The 14,065-nt window shown below is 44.2% G+C and overlaps 1 protein-coding gene across 7 annotated transcripts in view; it reads right to left on the bottom strand.

Annotated features, from left to right (window-relative positions):
* Positions 1–14,065, bottom strand: part of AMPD2 (adenosine monophosphate deaminase 2) — a 285,686-nt gene that overhangs the window by 77,646 nt on the left and 193,975 nt on the right. The gene's annotated exons all lie outside the window — the stretch shown is intronic.

Raw genomic sequence — 14,065 nt, forward strand, 5'->3', positions numbered from 1 at the left:
TTGCGCAGCCCACGTTGTATATTGCGCAGCCCAAGTTGTATATTGCGCAGCCCACGTTGTATATTGCGCAGCCCACGTTGTATATTGCCCAACCAAGTAGTATATTGCCCAACCACGTAGTATATTGCACAGCCCACGTTGTATATTGCACAGCCCACGTTGTATAGTATGCGGGCGCCGGGCACTGACTGCTGGGAGGAGTGGCCATTTTCTTTCGGACTGTGCCCGTCGATGATTGGTCGTGGCTGTTTTGCCGCGACCAATCAGCGACTTGGATTTCCATGACAGACAGAGGCCGCGACCAATGAATATCAGTGACAGACAGACAGAAAGACAGACAGACGGAAGTGACCCTTAGACAATTATATAGTAGATAGAGGGGAACCGACGCCGAGATTTTTCATTTATTTACAACGCAGGCCGCAGGTGAGGAATACTGTCATCAGCCGCTCCTGCTGTCACTGTTACTAGCGGCAGCAGGTGTAGGCTGATGGGACTAATAGTCCCATGAGCTGCCACCTGCTGTCATTGTTATCTCTTGAATTCAACTCTTATCATTCTCCCCTGCTCGCGCTGATCACCGACAGGGCAGGGGAGGGGAGAATGATGAGTACCGTGTTCAGTACCCGGCACCAAGGAACAGCGCTTACTGTAACGCTTCTTCCCTGGGGCCCGTCCGTGTGGTACTGATGTGATGTGATGTGATGTGTATTACACACATGGACATTGTCATCTCCGGTACAGTTTTTTTCCTTTACCGGAAATATCAGGATGTGTGAAACCGGTCTTACTCACATGAAAAAATGTATTCATTTTAGCGCAAAATACATGAATTTAAATAGAAAAAACAACAATTGCCTGCAAATGTGTACATTGCCTTAAAAGTTTGATTATGAGGCAGCTTTGCAAAACAGAAAAATATTAATCTCTACTGTTTATAAAGAGTAGAGATGATTTCCCAGTGGTGCAGGAGAAGAAGCGAAGCATGAAAGCCAAGGCATGATGTGACACAGTCCTGCTAAGATATATATTGTAAACTCAAATGTAGAAATGTTGCCCCTTCTGGATGTTTCCAATTACTGGGTATTTGTCACACTGTTTTCTGACCTTTGAACAAAATGCAATTTTTGACAGTTTCAGAAGTCAGCACCATGTGTGATTACAACATGAACATGTGTGAAACCGCTACATGACCTTCATAAGAAATAATATTGCTGTGTTTCCAATTCCTTTTTATTTCACATCTGTGAATTTACAGTGAGATCTTCTTAGAAGGTGCTGTATATGTGGTCACAACGGCACCATTAACTTGCTAGTGTGCATTTGTGTATCCGAACTCAACCAGATTTGCATTCATTTTGCCGCAGGCAAGGTAAATATTAGCACAATATTATGATTCAAACATTTTTTAACTTATTTGATCTAATCACTTCAAGCAACACTGAATAAACACTCAAAGTGAATATGTAATCAGATTTCACCATTTTAACTGCATACATTATTAAATAGATCTCGTGGACCTGATGTTGCTGGTACATTTACTGTGACAACGCATGCCAGAATGACTGTACAATCCTGATATATAGATATATATATTTTTTTGTACTCACCTAAAATTACTTTTTTTATTCAATACATTGGCAGACACAGATTTGTGAATATATGCCCTTTAACAGGGAGGCTTAACACTAGATAAAAAAAGAATGTCTCTGCCTGGTGGGCAATGCCCTCTCCTCAGATAATACGTAGCTCAGTTGTTAGTCAATAGCAGAAGGACATCAAATCGAGAGTACTTACCATGAGCCATAATGACCTAAAGAAAAGAAGAGAACGACGCCCAAAGGCAACTTAAAATAACCCTAGAAAAGGAGTACACAAAACCAGTGTGGGATATGTGTCCTCCGATGTAATCAACAAAGCAAAATTTAACGATAAGTACAAAAATCGAATTTTCTTGTTAAAACGTGAGATGCAGTACAGCAGGGTGTTTTAGAGCAGTCCCAAAGGATGGGAACTCTAACAACGGACAATGTGGACTGTCTAGCACACTGCAGTCTGCAGCATATTATACCGCAAAGATGGCATCAGCCATAGCATGAATCTTGCAGAAGTTGGAGAAGTTCTACAAGAAGAACAGAGGCCCAGGTGGCAACCTTAAAGACCTGGCAAATGAACGCCTTATGCCTTACCACCTAAGAGACCTCTACCATGTTTGTGGAATGAGCCTTCGTCTTGGAATAACAAGGAGAATCAGAATGGTGGAAGGCTTCTGTTATGGAAAGGTAGTCCTGAGGCTATGTGCACACGTTCAGGATTTCTTGCAGAAATCCTGAAATTTTCTGCAAGAAATCTGCATGCGTTTTTTTGCGCGTTTTTGGTGCTTTTTTTTGTGGATTTTTCCAGACATTTCCCAATGCATTATATAGTGGGAAATCAGCAAAAAATCCGCAAAATTAATGAACATGCTGCGTTTTTTACCGCAATGCATTTTTTTTCGAGGAAAAAAACGCATCATGTGCACAAAAATTGCAGAATTCATTAAAAATGATGGGATGCACAATGTATGCTTTTTTTTCGGTTTTATAGCGTTTTTATAGCGAAAAAACGCAAAAAATCAGCAACGTGTGCACACAGCCTGAAGGGGTTTGATTAAGTCCAGTTGATCTGGCTGCAAGAATGCTTTCAGGGGTGGGTGGGAAAGGGTCAAAGGAAAAGAAAACAATTTCTTTGGTGCCAAAACTACCTTTGGGAGAAAAGATTTAAAGGGAAGGTACCGTGTTTGTAGATCATTAATAAATCAATGTAATGTAGCATAACATGCTGTTATAACAAAGATTTGATTGCATGTGAAACAGATTTTGTGTGTTATAAGAGTTTAAAGAAGGCACTGGGGGCTGACATCTTGGTTTCACAGCAGTAGCACGTCACTATCAGTGTCAGATTACGGCACCCCATGGACATAGGAGATAACAGACCAGGGCTGACCTTATCTCTAACATTGCAGCAGCATTAGCAGTGAACTGGGCACGCCTCTGTGGGCTGCACAATTCATAGTAGTGGGAGTGTTCTGCTGCCATATTCATGGAGCCCTCCTGTGATTTGTCTCCCGTCATTAGGATCTGCTAACAGAAGCATTACTGCTTCAGAATAGATCCTAGATTGACAGGAATAAAATGTGGGAGACAAGTCTGGGCACAGCAGGCTCTGCTATCAGAGGCTGCAAAGACACCAAGAAGGAACAGTGTAGGATCAGCATTATCTGAGCAGAGCTGTCTGTGACTCATCCATCAGTAAGATAAGCAGGAGCTCTGGGTCTGCAGTGAAGGACCAGGAATTGTGGAGGGAGGGGAGAGATACATTAGTATGGCTGGGAGAGAGAGACATGTAGTATGATGCTGTGCATCCGATGCAGTAACTGCTGGTGATAGCTAGTCACAGGGCAGTCACCCACAAAATGGTGCTGCCCTGTGATGCTGCTCTTCATTCTGCCCCAGGGATACTAGACCACCCAAAAGGGGAGGGAAATGGTGATGTCAGCAGTTACTGCCCCAATTTTTCAGCTAACAGTAAAGCTGGTAAGTCTTAGGGTACCGTCACACTGAAACGACGCTGCAGTGATACGACAACGATGCCGATCGCTGCAGCGTCGCTGTTTGGTCGCTGGGGAGCTGTCACACAGACCGCTCTCCAGCGACCAACGATCCCGAAGTCCCCTGGTAACCAGGGTAAACATCGGGTTACTAAGCGCAGGGCCGCGCTTAGTAACCCGATGTTTACCCTGGTTACCAGCGTAAACGTAAAAACAACAAACACTACATACTTATCTTCCGTGTCTGTCCTCCGGCGCTGTGCTTTCCTCTGCACTGTCAGCCGGAAAGCAGAGCGGTGACGTCAGCGCCGGAGGACAGACACAGAAGGTAAGTATGTAGTGTTTGTTTTTTTACGTTTACGCTGGTAACCAGGGTAAACATCGGGTTACTAAGCGCGGCCCTGCGCTTAGTAACCCGATGTTTACCCTGGTTACCAGTGAAGACATCGCTGAATCGGCGTCACACACGCCGATTCAGCGATGTCAGCGGGAGAGCCAGCGACGAAATAAAGTTTCAAACGATCTGCTACGACGTACGATTCTCAGCGGGGTCCCTGATCGCAGTAGCGTGTCAGACACAGCGAGATCGTAACGATATTGCTGGAACTCACGGATCGTGCCGTCCTAGCGATCAAAGTGCCACTGTGTGACGGTACCCTTACTATAGCTGAATGAGGTCTAAAACGGAAAATGCTCCCCCTAGTGGTAAATATATATATTTGTACAAAAATATGTAATATTATTCATATAGAAATGTTTGCAAACAGTGCATTAACACATTTTAACCCCTTAGCGACCGCCGATACGCCTTTTAACGGCGGCCGCTAAGGGTACTTAAAAAAAAAAAGTGAATAGCGCCCCCCAGAGTCGGATTTTCTCCGAGGTCTCGGCTGCCGGGGGTAGCCGAGACCCCAGAGAACATGATTCGGGGGTTTTTTAACCCACCCCTCATTTGCAATCGCCGGTAATTAACCGTTTACCGGCGATCGCAAAAAAAAAAAAAACGCGATCTCTTTTTAATTTCTCTGTCCTCCGATGTGATCGCACATCGGAGGACAGAGAAAAGGGGTCCCAGGTAGCCCCCCAATACTCACCTATCTCCCCCGATGCCCCTCGTGTCGCCCGCCGGCCGGCCCCGCGAGAATCTTTGGGGTCTCGGCTGCCGGGGGTAGCCGAGACCCCAAAGAGCATGATCAGGGTCGGTTTTACCGACCCCTGTTTTGCGATCGCCGGTAATTAACTGTTTACCGGCGACCGCAAAAAAAAAAAAAAAAAGTAAAGTGTAATTCTCTGTCCTCTGATGTGATCGCACATCAGAGGACAGAGAAATAGGGGGATTCGGGGACCCTACAATACTCACCTGTGTCCCTGGATTCTCTTGCTGCTCCTCCTGGCCGCCGGCAGAAGAAAATGTCTCCATCTGCCGGCCGGCAGGAGAACAGCAGTTGGGGCTAAAATTAGGGTTAGGGGTAGGGTTAGGGGTAGGGTTAGGGCTAGGGTTAGGGCTAGGGTTGGGGCTAAATTTAGGGTTAGGGTTGGGGCTAAATTTAGGGTTAGGCTTCTTTCACACTTACGTCGGTACGGGGCCGTCGCAATGCGTCGGCCCGACATACCGACGCACGTTGTGAAAATTGTGCACAACGTGGGCAGCAGCTGTAGTTTTTCAACGCATCCGCTGCCCAATCTATGTCCTGGGGAGGAGGGGGCGGAGTTACGGCCACGCATGCGCGGTCAGAAATGGCGGATGCGACGTACAAAAAAACGTTTCATTGAACGTTTTTTTGTGCCGACGGTCCGCCAAAACACAACTGATCCAGTGCACGACGGACGCGACGTGTGGCCATCCGTCACGATCCGTCGGCAATACAAGTCTATGGGCAAAAAACGCATCCTGCGGGCACATTTGCAGGATCCGTTTCTTGTCCAAAACGACGGATTGCGACGGAATGCCAAACGACGCAAGTGTGAAAGTAGCCTTAGGGCTAGGGTTAGGGTTGGGGCTAAAGTTAGGGCTAGGGTTGGGGCTAAAGTTAGGGTTAGAGCTGGGATTAGGGTTAGGGTTTGGATTAGGGTTAGGGTTGGTATTAGGGTTAGGGTTGGCATTAGGGTTACGCTTGGGATTAGGGTTAGGTTTGGGATTAGGGTTAAGGTTAGGGTTGTGATTAGGGGTGTATTGGGATTAGGGTTAGGTTTGAGGTTAGGGTTGAGATTAGGATTAGGGGTGTGTTGGATTTAGGGTTTTGATTAGGGTTATGGTTAGGGTTGACATTAGGGTTGTTTTGGGCTAAGGGTTGTGATTATGGTTAGGGTTAGTGATTAGGATTATGGATCAGGTTGGGATTAGGGTTAGGGGTGTGTTGGGGTTAGGGTTGGAGCTAGAATTGGGGGGTTTCCACTGTTTAGGTACATCAGGGGGTCTCCAAACACGACAGCCAATTTTGCGCTCAAAAAGTCAAATGGTGCTCCCTCCCTTCTGAGCTCTGCCGTGCGCCCAAACAGTGGGTTACCCCACATATGGGGCATCAGCGTACTCGGGATAAATTGGACAACAACTTCTGGGGTCCAATTTCTCTTGTTACCCTTGTGAAAATAAAAACTTGGGGGCTACAATATCTTTTTTGTGGAAAAAAAAAATATTTTTTATTTTCACGACTCTGCATTCTAAACTTCTGTGAAGCACTTGGGCATTCAAAGTTCTCACCACACATCTAGATAAGTTCCTTGGGGGGTCTAGTTTCCAAAATGGGGTCACTTGTGGGGGGTTACTACAGTTTAGGTACATCAGGGGCTCTGCAATCGCAACATAATACCCGCAGACCATTCTATCAAAGTCTGCATTCCAAAACGGCGCTCCTTCCTTCCGTGCTCTGCCGTGCGCCCAAACAGTGGTTTACCCCCACATATGGGGTACCAGCATACTCAGGACAAATTGGACAACAACTTTTGGGGTCCAATTTCTCTTGTTACCCTTGTGAAAATAAAAACTTGGGGGCTAAAAAATCTTTTTTGTGGAAAAAAAAAATATTTTTTATTTTCTCGGCTCTGCATTATAAACTTCTGTGAAGCACTTGGGCATTCAAGGTTCTCACCACACATCTAAATAAGTTCCATGGGGGGTCTAGTTTCCAAAATGGGGTCACTTGTGGGGGATTTCTACTGTTTAGGCACATCAGGGGCTCTCCAAACGCGACATGGCGTCCGATCTCAATTCCAGCCAATTCTACATTGAAAACGTAAAACGGCACTCCTTCTCTTCCAAGCTCTGCGGTGCGCCCTAACAGTGGTTTACCCCCACATATTGGGTATCAGCGTACTCAGGAGAAATTGCACAACAACTTTTGTGGTCTAATTTCTCCTGTTACCCTTGTGAAAATAAAAATTTGTGGGCAAAAAATCATTTTTGTAGAAAAAATGCGATTTTTTTTTTTCACGGCTCTACATTATAAACTTCTGTGAAGCACATGGGGGTTCAAAGTGCTCACCACACATCTAGATATGTTCCTTAAGGGGTCTAGTTTCCAAAATGGGGTCACTTGTGGGGGGTTTCCACTGTTTAGGCACATCAGGGGCTCTCTAAACGTGACATGGCGTCCGATCTCAATTCCAGCCAATTCTGCATTGAAAAAGTCAAACGGCGCTCCTTCACTTCTAAGTTCTGCGGTGCGCCCAAAAAGTGGTTTACCCCCACATATGGGGTATTGGCGTATTCAGGAGAAATTGCGTAACAAAATTTATGGTTACATTTCTGTTTTTACACTTGTGAAAATAAAAAAAATGGTTCTGAATTAAGATGTTTGCAAAAAAAAGTTAAATGTTCATTTTTTCCTTCCACATTGTTTCAGTTCCTGTGAAGCACGTAAAGGGTTAATAAACTTCTTGAATGTGGTTTTGAGAACCTTGAGGGGTGTAGTTTTTAGAATGGTGTCACACTTCATTATTTTCTATCATATAGACCCCTCAAAATGACTTCAAATGTGATGTGGTCCCTAAAAAAAAATGGTGTTGTAAAAATGAGAAATTGCTGGTCAACTTTTAACCCTTATAACTCCCTAACAAAAAAAAATTTTGTTTCCAAAATTGTGCTGATGTAAAGTAGACATGTGGGAAATGTTATTTATTAACTATTTTTCGTGACATATCTCTCTGATTTAAGGGCATAAAAATACAAAGTTTGAAAATTGCAAAATTTTAAAAATTTTCGCCATATTTCCGTTTTTTTCATAAATAATTGCAAGTAATATCGAAGAAATGTTACCACTAACATGAAGTACAATATGTCACGAAAAAACAATCTCAGAATCAGCGGGATCCGTTGAAGCGTTCCAGAGTTATAACCTCATAAAGTGACAGTGGTCAGAATTGCAAAAATTGGCCTGGTCATTAAGTACCAAATTGGCTCTGTCACTAAGGGGTTAAGCTTAATTTCACAAAAAAACAAACTACAAGAAAACTGGTGGCACCTTCCCTTTAAGACCACCTTGTAATTATACAGAACAAGGAAGGAATCCTTGAGGGTGCAGCAAGCTCATACACCATCTGAACAGAGATAATCACCAAAAAAGCCAATTTCAAAGAAATACATTTTGCAGAAAAGTTGTGATGAGGCTCAGAGGGAGACTCGCAGAGTCTTGAAGCAAATATAGGAAGTTCAGGTCCAAAGGTTCCACTGTATGCTTGTAAAGAGGGATGCAGCAGGCTAGAAAATACTGAACAAGAATGAAAAGTGCTATAACCTGCTCTTTTGGGGGCAAGGCAGAGACCTAGACTTTTGTGGTTTAGGTAGGATGCAAAGAGGACCACAGCGGGAGTACCAAAGTGAGGACAGAGCTGGCTGAAGACTTCTAGAAGAGCCAACTTTGCCAGCTTCTCTCGTGGCTGAGGTGCTCCTAATACGCACTGGGCTCATGTAGGCCACTGTTGTCAAGTTCTCTGTCTGCACTCAAACATAACAGTCCCAAAGAAGGTGGGAGGGTCCAGTGACAGATAGAAAAATCCCTCTCGGTTCCAGGTTAATTTGGAGCCGATAAACTGTATTAGCATAAGTAATGCTTTGTGACTAATCTCATCAATACCATAAATCATCTGTCCTGTACTCCAGGCAATGTGTTCAACCATAATAGACCGAACCAACGGATCTTGCAGCGAACAATCTGCTTCTATATTTACTGACATATAAAAGGGAAAACGCGTAACATATTAGTGTAAATATGCACCTGTATCATGCAAGGAATATATTGAACGTGAAGGTAGGCCCACCATTCTTTCGCTGCTCTTCTATAAAAGGTCCACTTTTTAGCTATAGTTCTATTGGCAAACTTTCCATTTGATACATTTTTAGACAATTTTATTTGAAGAAGGAGCTTTTTTCTGATGCTGTACTATGGCCACCTCATCACATCTGTTCACCGTCTCATCTCTTTTTAGCCCTATTTTGGCATCAGGAAAGTTTATGGCATTCATGAGGTCCATTTTTCCACACCTACACCAAAAGAGTGTACTTTTTGCGGCATGGAACAGCCAAGTGAACTACGCTGTTTCATACAATGGCATACAGTATATATAATAAAATATACAGTGCCTTGAGAAAGTATTCGGCCCCCTGGAACTTTTCAACCTTTTCCCACATATCATGCTTCAAACATAAAGATACCAAATGTAAATTTTTGGTGAAGAATCAACAACAAGTGGAACACAATTGTGAAGTTGAACGAAATTTATTGGTTATTTAAAAATTTTTGGGAAATTCAAAAACGGAAAAGTGGGGCGTGCAATATATTATTCGGCCCCTTTACTTTCAGTGCAGCAAATTCACTCCAGAAGTTCATTGTGGATCTCTGAATGATCTGATGTCCTAAATGCCTAATGATGATAAATATAATCCACCTGTGTGTAATCAAGTCTCCGTATAAATGCACCTGCTCTGTGATAGTCTCAGGGTATGTGTCCATCTTCAGGATGGCCGGCGGTTTAGTCGGAGCGGCAAACCAGCTCTGCGCTAAGCTCCGCCCCCTTCTGGGACGCGATGATGCCGGATGTGTTCATAGCACACATCCGGGATCATCGCACCCCATGCATAGGGCCCTGTGTTATACCTTGCGGCGACACAGCATCGCCGCAAGGTATACGGACATGCTGCGATCTTAAAAGACGCGCCGCATGTCCGGAGTCGCAGGGCCGCCGCGTGCGTGTTACCACGCATAGTGGAGACGGGATTTCATTAAATCCCCTCCACTATGCTGTAACATCTGGACGCTGCGTGTTTGACGCTGCGTCTCTATGCAGCATCAAACACGCAGCGTTTCCTGCACGTGGAAACGTACCCTCAGGGTTCTGTTTGACGCACAGAGAGCATCATGAAGATCAAGGAACATAACAGGCAGGTCAGAGATACTGTTGTGGAGAAGTTTAAAGCCGGATTTGGATACAAAATGATTTCCAAAACTTTAACCCCTTCCCGACCTTTGACGCCACGTAGGCGTCATGAAAGTCGGTGCCAATCCGACCCATGACGCCTATGTGGCGTCATGGAAAGATCGAGTCCCTGCAGATCGGGTGAAAGGGTTAACTCCCATTTCACCCGATCTGCAGGGACAGGGGGAGTGGTAGTTTAGCCCAGGGGGGATTTTTCCGCTGCGGATTTGATAAATCCGCAGTGCTAAACCGCTGCAGATTTATGGCGGATTTACCGCGTTTTTTCTGCGCATTTCACTGCGGTTTTACAACTGCGATTTTCTATTTGAGCAGTTGTAAAACCGCTGCGGAATCCGCACAAAGAAGTGACATGCTGCGGAATGTAAACCGCTGCGTTTCCGTGCCGTTTTTCCGCAGCATGTGTACAGCGATTTTTGTTTCCCATATGTTTACATTGAACTGTAAACTCATGGGAAACTGCTGCGGATCCGCAGCGTTTTCCGCAGCGTGTGCACATACCTTTAGAATTAGGCTATGTGCACACGGTGCGGATTTGGCTTCGGATCCGCAGCAGTGTTCCATCACGTTTACAGTACCATGTAAACATATGGAAACCAAATCCGCTGTGCCCATGGTGCGGAAAATACCGCGCGGAAACGCTGCATTGTATTTTCCGCAGCATGTCAATTCTTTGTGCGGATTCCGCAGCGTTTTACACCTGTTCCTCAATAGGAATCCGCAGGTGAAATCCGCACAAAAAACACTGGAAATTCGCAGGTAAAACGCAGTGCCTTTTACCTGCGGATTTTTCAAAAATGATGCTGAAAAATCTCACACAACGTGGGCACATAGCCTTAGGGTTAGGGTTGGAATTAGGGTTGTGGTTAGGGTTAGGGGTGTGTTGGGGTTAGGGTTGTGATTAGGGTTATGGCTACAGTTGGGATTAGGGTTAGGGGTGTGGAGAGGTTAGTGTTGGAGGTAGAATTGAGGGGTTACCACTGTTTAGGCACATTAGGGGTCTCCAAACGCAACATGGCGCCACCATTGATTCCAGCCAATGTTGTATTCAAAAAGTCAAATGGTGCTCCCTCACTTCCGAGCCCTGACGTGTGCCCAAACAGTGGTTTACCCCCACATATGGGGTACCAGCATACTCAGGACAAACTGCGCAACAATTACTGGGGTCCAATTTCTCCTGATACCCTTGTGAAAATAAAAAAATGCTTGCTAAAACATCATTTTTGAGGAAAGAAAAATGATTTTTTTATTTTCACGGCTCTGCGTTGTAAACGTCTGTGAAGCACTTGGGGGTTCAAAGTGCTCACCACATATCTAGATAAGTTCCTTGGGGGGTCTAGTTTCTAAAATGGGGTCACTTGTGGGGGGTTTCTACTGTTTAGGCACACCTGGGGCTCTGCAAACGCAACGTGATGCCTGCAGACCATTCCATCAAAGTCTGCATTTCAAAAGTCACTACTTCCCTTCTGAGCCCCGACGTGTGCCCAAACAGTGGTTTACCCCCACACATGGGGTATCAGCGTACTCAGGACAAACTGGACAACAACTTTTGGGGTCCAATTTCTCCTGTAACCCTTGGGAAAATAAAAAATTCTGGGCTAAATAATTATTTTTGAGGAAAGAAAACGTATTTATTATTTTCACGGCTCTGCATTATAAACTTCTGTGAAGCACTTGGGGGTTCAAAGTGCTCACCACACATCTAGATAAGTTCCTTTCGGGGTCTAGTTTCCAAAATGGGGTCACTTGTGGGGGGTTTCTACTGTTAAGCCACATCAGGGGCTCTGCAAACACAACGTGACGCCCACAGAGCATTCCATCAAAGTCTGCATTTCAAAACGTCACTACTTCACTTCCGAGCCCCGGCATGTGCCCAAACAGTGGTTTACCCCCACATATGGGGTATCAGCGTACTCAGGAGAAACTGGACAACAACTTTTGGGGTCAAATTTCTCCTGATACCCTTGGGAAAATAAAAAATTGCAGGCTAAAAGATCATTTTTGAGAAAATAATTTTTTATTTTTATTTTCATGGCTCTGCGTTATAAACTTCTGTGAAGCACTTGGGGGTTCAAAGTCCTCACCACACATCTAGATTAGTTCCTTTTGTGGACTAGTTTCGAAAATGGGGTCATTTCTGGGGGATCTCCAATGTTTAGGCACACAGGGGCTCTCCAAACGTGACACGGTGTCCGCTAATGATTGGAGCTAATTTTCCATTTAAAAAGCCAAATGGCGTGCCTTCCCTTCCGAGCCCTGCCGTGCGCCCAAACAGTGGTTTACCCCCACATATGGGGTATCAGCGTACTCAGGACAAACTGGACAACAACATTTGGAGTCCAATTTCTCCTATTACCCTTGGCAAAATAGGAAATTCCAGGCTAAAAAATCATTTTTGAGGAAAGAAAAATTATTTTTTATTTTCATGGCTCTGTGTTATAAACTTCTGTGAAGCACCTGGGGGTTTAAAGTGCTCAATATGCATCTAGATTAGTTCCTTGGGGCGTCTAGTTTCCAAAATGGGGTCACTTGTGGGGGAGCTCCAATTTTTAGGCACACGGGGGCTCTCCAAACGTGACATGGTGTCCGCTAAAGAGTGGAGCCAATTTTTGATTCAAAAAGTCAAATGGCGCTCCTTCCCTTCCAAGCCCTGCCGTGCGCCCAAACAGTGGTTTACCCCCACATATGAGGTATCAGCGTACTCAGGACAAATTGGACAACAACTTTCGTGGTTCAGTTTCTCCTTTTACCATTGGGAAAATAAAAAAATTGTTGCTAAAAGATAATTTTTGTGACTAAAAAGTTAAATGTTCATTTTTTCCTTCCATGTTGCTTCTGCTGCTGTGAAGCACCTGAAGGGTTAATAAACTTCTTGAATGTGGTTTTGAGTACCTTGAGGGGTGCAGTTTTTAGAATGGTGTCACTTTTGGGTATTTTCAGCCATATAGACCCCTCAAACTGACTTCAAATGTGAGGTGGTCCCTAAAAAAAATGGTTTTGTAAATTTCGTTGTAAAAATGAGAAATCGCTGGTCAAATTTTAACCCTTATAACTTTCTAGCAAAAAAAATGTTGTTTCCAAAATTGTGCTGATGTAAAGTAAACATGTGGGAAATGTTATTTATTAACTATTTTGTGTCACATAACTCTCTGGTTTAACAGAATAAAAATTCAAAATGTGAAAATTGCGAAATTTTCAAAATTTTTGCCAAATTTCCGTTTTTATCACAAATAAACGCAGAATTTATTGACCTAAATTTACCACTAACATGAAGCCCAATATGTCACGAAAAAACAATCTCAGAACCGCTAGGATCCGTTGAAGCGTTCCTGAGTTATTACCTCATAAAGGGACACTGGTCAGAATTGCAAAAAACGGCAAGGTCTCTAAGGTCAAAATAGGCTGGGTCATGAAGGGGTTAAACATCCCAAGGAGCACTGTGCAAGTGATCATATTGAAATGGAAGGAGTATCATACCACTGCAAATCTACCAAGACCCGGCTGTCTCTCTAAACTTTCATCTCAAACAAGGAGAAGACTGATCAGAGATGCACCCAAGAGGCCCATGATCACTCTGGATGAACTGCAGAGATCTACAGCTGAGGTGGGACAATCTGTCCATAGGACAACAATCAGTCATACAATGCACAAATCTGGCCTTTATGGAAGAGTGGCAAAAAGAAAGCCATTTCTCAAAGATATCCATAAAAAGTGTCCTTTAAAGTTTGCAACAAGCCACCTGGGAGACACAAAAAACATGTGGAAGAAGGTGCTCTGGTCAGATGAAACCAAAATCGAACTTTTTGGCAACAATGCCAAACAATATGTTTGGCGTAAAAGCAACACAGCTCATCACCCTGAACACACATCCCCACTGTCAAACATGGTGGTGGCAGCATCATGGTTTGGGCCTGCTTTTCTTCAGCGGGGACAGGGAAGATGGTTAAAATTGATGGGAAGATGGATGGAGCCAAATACATGACCATTTTTGAAGAAAACCAGTTGGAGTCTGCAAAAGACCTGAGACTGGGACGGAGATTTGTCTTC

This window comes from Ranitomeya imitator, chromosome 3 (genome assembly GCF_032444005.1).
Source record: "Ranitomeya imitator isolate aRanImi1 chromosome 3, aRanImi1.pri, whole genome shotgun sequence".
NCBI lineage: Eukaryota > Metazoa > Chordata > Amphibia > Anura > Dendrobatidae > Ranitomeya > Ranitomeya imitator.